Source organism: Narcine bancroftii, chromosome 2, assembly GCF_036971445.1.
Source record: "Narcine bancroftii isolate sNarBan1 chromosome 2, sNarBan1.hap1, whole genome shotgun sequence".
Lineage (NCBI taxonomy): Eukaryota > Metazoa > Chordata > Chondrichthyes > Torpediniformes > Narcinidae > Narcine > Narcine bancroftii.
The window spans coordinates 57,599,883-57,613,250 of NC_091470.1; positions in this window are offsets into that span (position 1 = coordinate 57,599,883).

A 13,368-nucleotide genomic window follows, 5' to 3' on the forward strand; every position below is an offset into this window, starting at 1 on the left:
ACCCACCATATACTTCCCATTTCCTGCTTGGTTACCTTTCTTTTTCCTGCATTTGTTAAACAAAAACACTGACTCCCCAACTCCTTCCAAGGAATTCTATTTCTGACTCTCAACTGTATTTTATTATTTAGACTTTCAGCATCTTAAGTATTTTTAGTCTTGTTTCTGCTGGCTGAAGTTCAAAAAAACCTGCTGTCAAGCTTCAGTTAGAAAAAAGCTTCAAATTTACAGTAGATGTGGAAACATTTGACATTGGGAACTCACTGTTTCTCTTGTCATTGGGTTTATGTTGTTGGATTTCTATATTAGTGCCATGGCCTAGTTATTGGGATGAAGTTATTACTCCTGCACTGGTCAATCAGTGTTGTTGAGTACCTGACCTGAGTCACAGTACTCCAGATCTCACAGTATGCCTATATATCATACAGTCCAGCGAGAGTACAATATGCTTTTATTCAGTAAGAACTGGGGTTTTGGTGGGGATCCAGGGTTTATAGTCAACCTGTCAGGAGGTCTGTGCGTAGTGCAGGTGGGCTCTGGACTTCCTGATTCTCCTGTGGTTCCTCCTGTGGCTCGGGGCTTGAGTGATCTGGCTCTGGTTGAGGGTGGCTGAAGCCACTTCCTGAGACATCTCACCTGAGCCCCTTGGTGTTCCTCAGGGAACCCTGGGTAGGTCCTGGCTCCCTTGAGGTGATGGACCCTCAGTTTCAGCGGGAGCCAGGTCCCTGATCGAGACAGTGACCTCCCTGCCATCTGGGTATGCCACGTAGGCATAAGTGGGGTTGGCATGGAGTAGGTGAACTTTCTTGACAGGGGTCGGTTTTTGCTCCTCCTCATGTGCTTTTGAAGCAGCACTGGACCTGATGCTGTAAGACAAGCTGGGAGGGTGGTCCCTGACATTGACTTTGTCTCAAATGAAAACATCAGCTCATGAGGAGTTGTATTGTTCTCAGTGCAGAGCAGCGACCTAATGGAGTGGAGCACCATGGGTGGGATATCCTGCCAGCATGAGTCTGGAATTCCTTTGGACCAGAGAGCCAATTTTACAGCCTTCCAAACTGTAGCATTCTCTCTCTCAACCTGTCCATTCCCCCGGGGATTGTAGCTGGTTGTCCTGCTAGATGCAATGACCCTTACCAGCAGGAACTGACGTAGCTCCTCACTCATAAATGATGAGCCCCGGTCACTGTGGATATACCCAAGATACCCAAACAGGGTGAAAATGGACTTTAGGGCCCTGATAACAGATGGCGTGGACATGTCCGGGCAGGGAATGGCAAATGGGAAACATCAATGACTGTGAGAAAGTACACATTCCCGTTTGTGGAATGGAGGGGTCCCTTGAAATTGACACTGATGCCTTTATCAGGTGCACTTTGATGGGGCAGTAGAAGTGTGGCTTGTACTCTGCGCAGACCTGGCAGGACCTGGTCATTTCCCTGACATACTCAAATGAGTAGAGTAAATTGCGTGCTTTGACGAAATGAGCCATTCGAGTGATGCCTGGATTGCAGAGCTCATTGTGCAGTGACCGCAACTGGCCAGTGTGTGCAGAGGCACTGCTTCCTCTGGACAGGGCATCTGGAAAATCATTGAGGGAACCAGGTCGGTAGACTATATCGTAGTTGTAGGTGGAGAGTTTAATCCTCCACCGAGCGATTTTATCATTTTTAATTTTACGTTTTGTATTGTTGAACATAAATCCCACCGATCACTGGTCTATGAGAAGTGTGAATTTACTGCCCAGCAGGTAGTGCCTCCAGTGCCTGATGGCGTCTACAATGGCTTGAGCTTCTTTCTCCACTGATGGATTCCGAAGTTCGTGACCTTGTGGGGTCCCGTTTTTAAAAAATGCAACCGGCCTACCCACCTGATTAAGAGTCGCAGCCAGGGCTATGTCTGAAGCGTCACTTTCCACCTGGAAAGGTACATTCTCGTCCACTGCATGCATGGTGGCCTTTACAATGTGGCTTCTGACATAGTTGAAAGCAGTTTGAGTCTCAGCTGTCAGTGGGAAGGAAGTAGTTTTTAAGAGGGGACAAACCTTGTCTGCATATTGAGGGACCCACTGGGCATAATATGAGAATCCCAGGCACCTCCACAAAGCTTTCATGGTGCTCAGGATTGGAGTTCTAACAGGCGGCGCATCCTGTCAGGGTCAGGGTCAATGATGCTATTCTCCACCAAGATGGCTTGTCATTTAGCCCTGAACACACACTTACTGGTGTTGTAAGTGCAATTCCAAGCCTCAGCTGCATGGAGGAAATTCTGGAGGTTGGTGTCAAGGTCCTCCAGAGAGTGGCCACAAATGGTAATGTTGTCAATGAAGGGGAAGGTGGCCTTCAACTTAAATTCACCCACCATTCAGTCCATCTGTCTTTGATGATTGAGACCCCATTTGTGATACCAAAGGGAACCCTCCCATTAGCCTCAAAAGCAGTGCAGGGACAATCCTCAGAACAGATTGGCAACTGGTGGTAAGCAGCCTTAAGGTCAATGGTCGAATAAATTTTATGCTGCGCAATTTTGTTCACCATGTCCAAAATATGAGGGTATGCATCCAGGAGTGTAAAACCATTAATAGTTTGGTTATAGTCAATTATTAGCCTGGACTTTTCTTCCCCATTTATGACAACCACCTGTGCTCACCATGGTACTGTGCTCGATAATGTTCTCATTGAGCAAGAGCTTGTTTCCATTGCAAGAGCTGATGCCTCACTAGGATGATATTCTGAGGCCTCATGTTGCGAGCCTTCAGCCTTTCAACTACCGACTCACAAGTTGCGCAGTCCCTGATGATTGGGAATCCTTTCGGTCCAACACGAGAGAGGAATCCCGACCTCTTGAGCTCATCCACTGAGTAGACCGTTTGTGTGGCCGTCAGGTACATTTGGAAGCACTCCAGCCAGTATGCAAATTCAAAGGGTTGATTAGGACCATCATGGGCTTCAACAGAGCTTCCATCCTATTCTTACTGAATAAAATTGCAGTGTGACTGAGAGAGAACAACACACTTTTATTCATTTAGCACACAATAGTCTTTGGACTGAACTGGGGTTTTGGCAGGGATCCAGGGTTTATATCGGGATAAGTGGGGCCAGAGCCAATCCTTAGAACATCACACCAATAGTGAATTCCCAGTTCACTACATACAGTACCTGCACAAACAGCTATGTTGAGTTTCAAGCCCCACCACCACATAGCCTTCCCAATAGTTCTTTTTTCCATTTACTTCAAATACTTTTTCCTTTTGTTCTCCCTGTTACCCAATTTCTCTCTATATCTCAATAGTTAATTATTTTAGTCAATTTCTTTTATTTTCTCTTTGATTCCATTTATTTTACTGTTATTATTTTCATGAAAATGTCATGGAAAGAAATGAAGAAAGAGGGTGATACAAGTACTTGAAAATATTATCACTCACACTTATCATGCAGGAAACTTATGTTCGCAAACACTGATTTCTCTGTCCAAAATTTTAAAAATATTCATTGAAAAATTACACAATTAAAATTACCATCCTTTGTGTTATTTTGTACACAGTATTCAATTTAGTATATTTTTAATTGAAATCATCTTATTTTGTCAACAAATTATAGCTAATATCATATCAGGAACACTACTTCCCATTTATTTCATGGTCTAATGCCAGTTTATTTAATGTGCAAAAAATGCAATTTTATACCCCGTTAAACTAAATACTGCAGATGCTGCAGATATAATTCCAATACATTGTTTTACAATTTTCTTCTTGCTCCTATGTACCAATTTCTTTTTAAACCACTTGGTGGAGACTCTGTAACACTGAATTGTGCCTTGATTTAAGACTGAAAGCAATTGGCAAAGTATTCAACACTGTTGTGTAGATTCTAGGTACAGAACATAATTGGATATCTTTACATGATAGAATGATGAGAAGATTTAACAAATGTGAAGTTAAAGCACAAAGGTTCAGTGAACAACAAAGGCAGCATCAGGACAGGGAGCAAATAAGATATGACAGACTCAGCTGCATTTATTTACCGTACATGTAATAATCAAATTTTGTGCACCAATTTTGAGGGTAAAATTTAGGGGGTCGACTATTACACACATCCTACTTTTGACTATGGTAATTACCTGCATCATTCAGGATGTCGGAAGCTCAGATGGTTGGGCGAGCGGCCGGGACCAGGTATCAAGTCCGAGTTCAGGGCATGGTTGAGCTTGGCAGCCAGGGCCAGGCGAGGATTCACAGTTGGGGAATCGGGACCATAAATGTGTGGGTGTCCAGGGGTTAGACAAGAGTTCACGGTCATGAAGCTCCAGTGGGTGGGTGAGAGACAGTAGTCAAGGCATTAGGAGCTCAGATGGGTGGGCAGTCAGAGACTAGACGAGAGTCTACAGTTGGCATCAGGAGCTCAGATAGGTGGGTTGGCAGCTGGGGCTAGGCAAGTCTGCCATCGTGGCATCAGGTGCTTCAATGAAGGGCAAAGCTAGCAGGAGATGGGATCCTTTCCAACTCTTATTTCTTTTTTTGCCTTGAAACTTGATTTCATATTTTCTTATGACATGGAGGAAGGCCATTCAGATCACATAGACCAATCCCATTTGCTTTCTTGGAACCTATTCTGACTTGCATACTGCACTCAAATTCTCCAAACAACTATACTAGGGATAGCTTACAACAGTCATGTAGCCTGCAAACCCACACAACTTTATGATGTGGGAGGAAGCCATGGAAACTGGGGGTAAGTGGGGGGTTGGGAAACTCGTGTGGGCACAGGGAGAACATGCTAATTCCACACAAATCACATGGATATCAGGATCAAACTAGGATCATTACAGCTGAGATGTAGCAGTACAACCTGCTAGTCCACTATGTATTTAAAGTACATTATTTAATTCCTTATTTTATGACATAACTGATGTATTAGAATGAGAAAAGGATGGTCCTGGTAACAGTTTGGGAACCTGAAAGGGAAACTACTTGACAGTTCCAAATTTAACTACTGAAGGATGCAGAACACAGCATATAAGTCTTTGAAAAGGGAACATGAGAATAGCACCTCCTACAGTAAGCCATCTGACTAAATCGTCTGTTTCTGATGGAATGCATTTAACGTGGCTGAGTGGAAATTAAGGTGGCATTAATCATAATCTTATACATTTATGTAAATAGATATGTGCTGAGAATTACAAATTTTATCTATTGTGTGCTTTCAACATCAGTCAGTTTAAACTTATGGTCAAGAAATGTTCAGAGAGAGAAGGAGCAGTCTTTTTAAAAAGTATGGATTGATTTAGGAAAGGGCAAATTTAGGAAAATGAAATCTGGTTGATATGATGTGAATGATTTTCAGAAATGTGCTTTAAAATACCATGAGATCGTGAGATCAAGATCAAAGCCCATGTGATAAAATGGACAGTAGCAGCAAGGATAGAAAATTGGCAAGGTGACAAGAAGCAGAGGGTAGCAAAGTGTTCCTCATGGAGTGGTACTCTTTTTATTTGTAAAAAAAAATGCTGGAGGAACTCAGCCTGTCTTTTCAGTATCCAAAAAAGCAAAGATTTATTGCTAACATTTCAAAGCCCTTCTTCAAGGAATAGGAAGAATGAGCCAGAAGCAGGAAGTCTCAAAATTCAGACCATGCTGGCTGGGGGAGGAATCAAGTCCAACAAAAGGTGTTAATTGGCTATGATAAAGGCCAAGGTAAGAATTTGTCATGTTTGTGCAAAAGGAGACAGGGAAAAGGAAGAAAGAGCTGGGGGAAGGTGATGAGGAAAGAAGTGGGATGGGTGGGGGTTTTAATGAAAGCCAGAGAAGTCGATATTAATGCCATCCGGTTGGAGGGTGCACAGTCAGAAGATGTTGTTTCTCCAATTTGTGGGTAGTCTCAGTAGAGCAGTACATGAGACTATGGTCAGTTGTGTCAGGAAGGGAATGGGATGGAGAATTGAAATGGGTGCCCACTGGGAGACCCACAGTATTAAGGCAGACAGAACTGAGTTGCTCACCAAAGCGATCTTCCCGTCACAGGGTAGGTCCCAAGGAGACATTGGTGGAGAGGGAGGAGGAAGTGGTTGGCAGAGAGGGGAATATATGTTTAAAGGTGGGAATCACATAGTAGGTGGCAGAAATGGCGGAAGAGGATGTGTTGGATGTGGAGGCTGGTGGGTGAGCACAAGAGGAATCCTGTCCTTGTATGCGGGGGCAGGAGCCAGGGCAGATATGTGGGTAATAGAGATTATGTGGGTGAGCGCTGAGTTGATGGTGGTAGTGGGAAAGCCATGTTGTTTGAAGAAGGATGACATCTCTGGGAAGAGGTGTAGTCAAAGTTGCTGTGGGAGTTAGTAGATTTGTAGATGTCTGTCAAGTGTTTGTCTCTCAAGATGGAGGCAGAGAGATCGAGGAAAGGGAGAGTTGCTCAAGATGGACCAAATGAATATGAGATCAGAGTGGAAGTTGGCAGCAAAGTCCATAAGTTCATCATGGGTACATGAGGCAACACCAAAGTAGTCATCGATGTAGCAGAGGAAAAGATGAGGGGCCTTGTCTGTGTAAGCTTGTAGCATGAATTGGTCCATATAGCCAACTAAAAGTCAGGCATAGCTGGGGCCCATGTGTGTACCTATGGCTTATTTGTGTACATTCGTGGCCTTCTTGGATGTATAAGCCATAATTTGCAATGTAAAACATGTAAGTATGTTGATCTGTGAGGTGTAGTTACCGACCTCTTGAGAATATGGATAGATTAGTGAAATAGCCAGACATATCACAGATGAAATTAAGTCCAAGAAATGCAGCAGGGAAATAGGCACCTTCTGTACAACTAGTCCATGCCAACCAAGATACCTACTTTCCTATTTTCCTTTGTTTGGCCCAAAATCCCTCTAAACCTTTCATATCCATGGATCTGTCTAAATGTCTTTTGAACATTATTATTACAACCACCTTCTGAGTGGAAAAAGTTGCTCCTCAGATCAGCTTTAAAATCTTTCCCCTCTCACTTTAAATATATGCTCTCTAGTTTTAGACTCACCTGCACTTTACTGGGGAAAAAAAATGACTTCATTTTATCTATGTCGCTTATGATTTTCATGGTTCATTTTATTATCATGTAATACATTAAAAATGTAGCATTCCTGATATACTTTAGATTTTGCCTGCTGTAAGCCAGTCATCATTAGTATTGGCCAGTGCCTCTTACAGTATGAGACAATAAGAAGCAAAAGTGTCCCTTCAGAGTCACTGAATGCCTGTGGATTCGCCTTCAGCATTCCAAAAGCCTCTGTAGCCACACAGATGACTGTTCAATTTATCGTCAGTTCGAGCTCCAGGTCCAAACCTCCAATACAATCATGAAGCCTTCAGCACCTGTGGCCCTTCTTGCCCTCAGCACCCTCAGTCCCAGCTTCGATTCCTGGTTCCCATGAATCAGTTTCCAGCAGCCCATGTGGGTTCATCCTTCAGTCTCCTGTCTGGGGAAAAAAAGCAACAGTCTCTCTCGATAACTCAAGCTTTCTGTTTCTCTTAACATCCTTGTAAATCTTTGTTGCACCCTTTTCAGCTTAATGGCATCCTTCCCTCAGCCAGGCAACCAGAACTGCAAATACTGCCCTGTGAGGTCGCACCAATACCTTGTACAATTGTAACAAGATATCCCTACTTTTCTACTTCGTTTTCTGAAAGTGGCAAAACAGGTAGAGATAGATATTTACCTAAATCAGTCAGGGTACTAAGTTCGTACACCCCTATGTCTCTCTGTTCTACAACACTCTCCAGGTCTCTGCCATTTACTGTGCAAGTCATGCCTTGATTTAACTTATCCAAATGCATTATCAGAATCAGAATTTATTGTCATAACATGACACAAAGTTCATTGTTTTGCAGCAGCGTGTCACAATCCAAACATTTAGATAAACCATTTTACAAAACAAATAAAAATAATGGAAGAAAAAAGTAAGGCCATGTCTATGGTTCATTGTTTATTCTGGAATCTGATGGCAGAGAAGAAGTTGCCCTTGCACCGCTGAGTGCTCATCTTCAAGCTCCTGTACCTTTATCTCAATGGTAGCTGTTGTGTGTGGAGGTAGCATGGCCTCCCTGCCTGTCTGGAATGTGTATATTGTGGGTGGTCACGTATCCTCCCCATCTGGAACTTATTCAGAAGTCACATTACCTGTCAATCAAGGTTGGATCTCAGCTGCTAATTAGTGCACACCCTGCCTTGGCTAATTAAAATCACTCAGCGTCACTATTGGCTAAACACCGATTAGCACTGTATTTAGCACCAATGCAGAGCACATTCTCACTCTCTGCCTCATGGTCCAAGCCCCGAACGCCACTCCATGCCAGGCTGGCAGGTCACGGGTAAGGTGTGCACTAAACTGAAGCTGAGCCGTCATGTTGCGATAGATCAATACTTTCAGCGGAGCTGCACCTCCGTTGATCAGGATCTGGGAGCATGTGTAAGAGTCCCTGTTTATAGTGTGTGAGTGCGGTCAAATATAGGTATACCATTGCTATCCCTCCCCCATCAGACACCTCAACAGCAAACTCAATCAGGGACTCATTTAAGGATTTTAACATGTGCACTTCATTGATTTTTAAAAAAAATTCTCTCTATTGCAGTCAGTTTGCTTACATTTGTTATCTGTTTACAATTCTCTATTTCTTTACATGTATATGCTGTGTTTTTTTTATTTTGCACTTTCAATAAGTGGCAATTCTGCCTTTCCTGCAGAAAAAAGAATTTCAGGTTTGTATATGATGTATGTACTCTGACAATAAATCTGAAAGTTGAGGAGGCTGTACAGGTAGCAGGAAGAATTGTAGACTAAATTTAAGAAAGGAAAATGGTTATTGATATATTTCAGTAGGAAGAACAAGTGGCAAAAATAACTAAAGAACACATTTCTATAATGGTAGATGTCTGTGGATATAAATGCAGAAATCATTGAAAGTGGAGGACAGATTAAGAAAGTAATTTTTTTTTACAGAAAATGTTACGGTCTGGAAAGTACTGGCAACAGTGGAGGCAGATTCAATCTTGACACTTAAAAGGGAGCTGGATAGCCAAAGGAAAAAAAATGCGGGGTATAGGAGGTAGAAGACTTACCATGGGTTCAAAACATACCAAGGGTGTAGGTTAATTGGGTGAAAATGGGCAGCCCTGACGTGGTCCGAAATGGCCTGTTATCATGCTGTATGTCTAATTTTTTTTAAATTGTTCTTGTGTAGAACCAGTATAGACATTAATTGTTAATTTCTTTTCCTACAGAGGCTGCAATACAAGTAGAATATTGAGATTTGGCATTGCTAGAATCGTGCAAGTGCCATGTCGCTATCGGAAACCATATTCTTAGCTTCAATGTTCCACTTATTTTTGGACTGCAATGACTCACATAGGTATGTGTTTAGATCTTGCTTCTAAATGGTTATTTGACTACTTGAAATGAGCATTTTTCTTTTATAAATTACCTCATTGATTCTTTTCAGGAACCTAAGCACAAAACCTGGAGAGCAGGAAGAAAGGAGATAGAGGGATGTGAGAAAGAGAGACTGGGGAAGAGTTAAAGGAGATTGGAGGTTGATATCGATCACTTCATCGAGCACCTTTACTTTCTCTGCTGCAACAGCAAGGACCTCTTAGTGGCTACCATTTCAATTTCCACACCCCATTGCCACACTAAAATGTCTGTCCATTGTCTCATGTACAGCCAAGTTGAGTCCACCCAAAAATTGAACACCATCTTACATTCCATCTGGGCAGCCTCCAACCATATCACTCTCCAATTTCCATTAAACCCCTCTTTTCCTCATCCTTCTGATCTTTCTTCAGCTCTCCAACCCTTCTATCAGAGAGCTATCTTCCTTGGCCCTCTGTCCAACATAACTCCTTTCCCTCCTACCTATCTCCTGCTAACCTGTGTTCCTCCCCCACCTTCTTATTCGGGAGTCTGATTTTCGGCACTCATGAATAAGGGCACAGGCTTGAAACATCAACTGTCTTTTGCTTTCTATGGATGCGATATGATCTGCTGTTTCTCCAGCATTTCTGTGCTTTAGACCACATCATCCGCAGACTGGGGTTGTGGTCCCAAAGCAGTACTGAGGCAAAAGAAAATGTTGAGGCAATTATCAAACTTAAAGCGAGAAAGTTAAGGGGGCATACAGGTAGGAGGTCAGAGTGATGAAAGTCTGATAGACTAAAGGGGAATGTTTTATTCAGTTTTTATAAAATAATAAACATTATCTTGCAGATATCAGAATTGTTCCTTTGTTCTTCATAAGGAACTCAACAGTTTTCATCTGTAAGTTTAAACCTACAAAATACTGTAATTCGTAGAGCTGGAATGTTTTGTCTTATTCGAAGGGCATAAATTGAAATATTCACTATTCAAGTTGGCAGTTCCATTCCATGCTTGAAGGTGCATTTGATTTTTCTCCTTTATATCTTGAGTTCTGGAACCAATTGCTCAAACAAGTCCTATAACTCAGTGCTCAGTCTATTTCTGTTTGGTCCATGATTCTTTAATCATTTCTCTGAAAATAAACAGGTGGATTACTGAATCTTAACTTAACACCATTCTGAGTTTAATGTGTTTCAAAATGATGAATAAATACATTAAAATCACATGTTTAAACAGGGCATGCAAACCTCAGGGCAATTATTGGGAATTCTGTTGGGAGAAACGAGTGATAACGGAGTTCTCAATCTTTGATTCAAGAAAATGTTTTAGTTTTGTCAATTTTTATGGAATCTGGGCATCTCTTTCAAAGGCAGAAGAGATTGTCCATCTCTGCCTTGAATATCTGAGTGTCGGACCATCTCCTCCATTTTCCTGAACTCCTCTTTGGCGAGGTGGAGTTTGTCAGGCGGTCGCCTGCGTGCCGAGGTGTGTAGTGGTAGTCCTTGGGTGGGAATGTGGTGCTATACACCATGCTTAGGGGCATCTGTGGAGAACTGCAGCGCAATAATGCTCTGGAACTTGACTAGTACTTTGGCAAATTCGTTGCCTGACAAAGTCAGAGTCCGGATGTGGGGCTGGTAACTGGGCTTCGCCAAGCGAGAAGGTCTTGGCATTTACTAGGCGCCATCCCTTGGTCCCCTAGGATGCAGTGTGCCTGGAGGAAATCTGCACCCAAAAAAGGCTGCAACCAGCATAAAGGAGCAGGTACAACGGCTGGAACCAAACTTTAATGGGATGGTTCGCATGCTGTATATGCGAATACTGCTGTTGTTGGCAGCAGTGAGCACCAGTCCTGACTTTCCAGCGCAGTGTCATGGCTCGAGGGGGCAAGATGCTAACCTTCGGCAGGAGCGTTTGTCCCATAAGAAAAGGAGGCCATCATGATGGCCAGTCGCCATTAGTGAAGGCCAGCCCTGGTGTTCCCCGGAAAAGAACAAGATGGGAGGCAATGGTGGGCTCCTGAACCTCACTTTTGGTGGTAAAAACACCAAGGTCCGAACTGGGTCGTTCCCTGCTGCGGGCATCACTGGCTTCATTGGTGGGAGAAGGCCCGGGACACAGTAACTTGGGAGGATGGAGGCCCTGTCATGCTGCTTGGTGTGCCACAGGATATTTGCACAGACCGCTACTTTGCATGTGTCACCAAAATAGTCATCAGCTATGAGGAGGTGGCTATCTCTGGCTCTGCTCAAGAAAGACTTGTTCGAACAGTAAACATGGCTTATAGCCATCTGCTAGTGCTAGCATCTCATTCGTTAAGGCCAATGGCAAGCAGTTGACTAGACTGTCCGTGTGGAGCGATCATGCCATGTGCTCATGGCTGGAGAGGCTTGATTGTTTCATACCTGTCCACAACCAGTGGCTGGTTTTGGAAGTCAACAATGCAGCTTGCTGTTTCCTGGTCGAGTGAACCGTCCACGTAGTAGTAGTTTGTGGTGTCCGAGATGATTTGCCTAACCTGGAATTGGGCTTCAGCCTGTTCAAACCAGATCTGTGAAACTGCATTCTCCATGCTTGGGTTGGTCATCGTTGCATCCAAATGCCATCTGGACTGTCGGGGTCACCAATGTAGTCACACTAGGCACACAGTGAGCGAAAGAACCATGCAGAGTCTAAAGTGAATTGAACCAACTGACTTTAATAGAACTCTCACACGTGCTTAAATCCCTCGGAACCTGATGGCGCTTGTGACTCCCGGGATCTTTATATCAACTGCCAGGCTGTGGGCTTGTCCTGCATCCAGAGCTCTCGCAGTCAGATCTGCCCGACTTGCCTGTGACTCCATGAGGCAGTTCGCCTGTTGTGTGGGTGAGCTGCCACAACTAATAAATTTTTGAAGATTAGAGAAATTAAAGATCATTGGGATAAGGCAGGTAAGTGGAGCTGTCCATGACTTCGTCAGTCACGATCTTATTGAATAACAGAAGTCTTAATTAGCTAGATGACCCATTCCTGCTCCTATTTCTATTGTTATTATGTTGAGAAGATGGTATTGTGCCATCTTGTTTACTACTTGCAAGTCTTTATGGTGATTCTGGCCCAAAAGTTGTGGAATGATTTGTAACTTGAAAGGAAATCTGCAGGTGTGGAATTCCGATGAAAATGATGGTGGTTTTACAAAGTGCAGTCAAAATAATCTTAGTAGGAAACTGATACACAAGACTTAGACTGTATAAATTGAATAAGTATGTGGAAGGGTGATGCAAATCAAGCAGATTGTTTTGTCTGGAATGGTGTCAAAATACTTTTGTTGGAGGGGTACTAATTGAAACAACCAAAATAATTCCATTATGCTCCTAATGTATGCCTTGTTAATGGTGAGAAGGATTTGAGAGATGTCCTCAAGAGCATAAATTTCTTACCTACCCTTGTGTGTTAGTCTAGTCCAATTTTTGATCAGAAATGACTCTCAAGATGATGTTGGCGTGATAAATAGACACAGTAATACAAATTTAATGCCAAAAGGTAAGACTCTTTTGCCTGGCACTTGAATGATACTAATGCTTGTTAGTCAATGTCTGAGCACTGACCACAACTTTCGCATTTATTCAAGATTACTTTATTTTCATGTAATAGTTCAAAGATGTAATATTACACAAATTCCATCTACTTTCCACTTAAATCAACTTCCTTTTTGATATCTTTCATTATCAAAATTAATCAATGGCATTATTTCACTTTTATCCATATTAATTTTATAATCTGAAACTATTCCATATTTTTCTAGTGTTTGGAATTTCTCAAAAGATTCAGCCAGATCAGATATAACAGCCCATCATCAGCAAATAAACTTATTTTATGTTCTTCTTGTCCAACTTTGAAGCCTTTCATATCCAGATTTCTCCTTATAATCTCTGCCAGTGGTTCAATCACAAGAATGAAAAGTGCTTGGGACACCCCTACTCAGAGGGA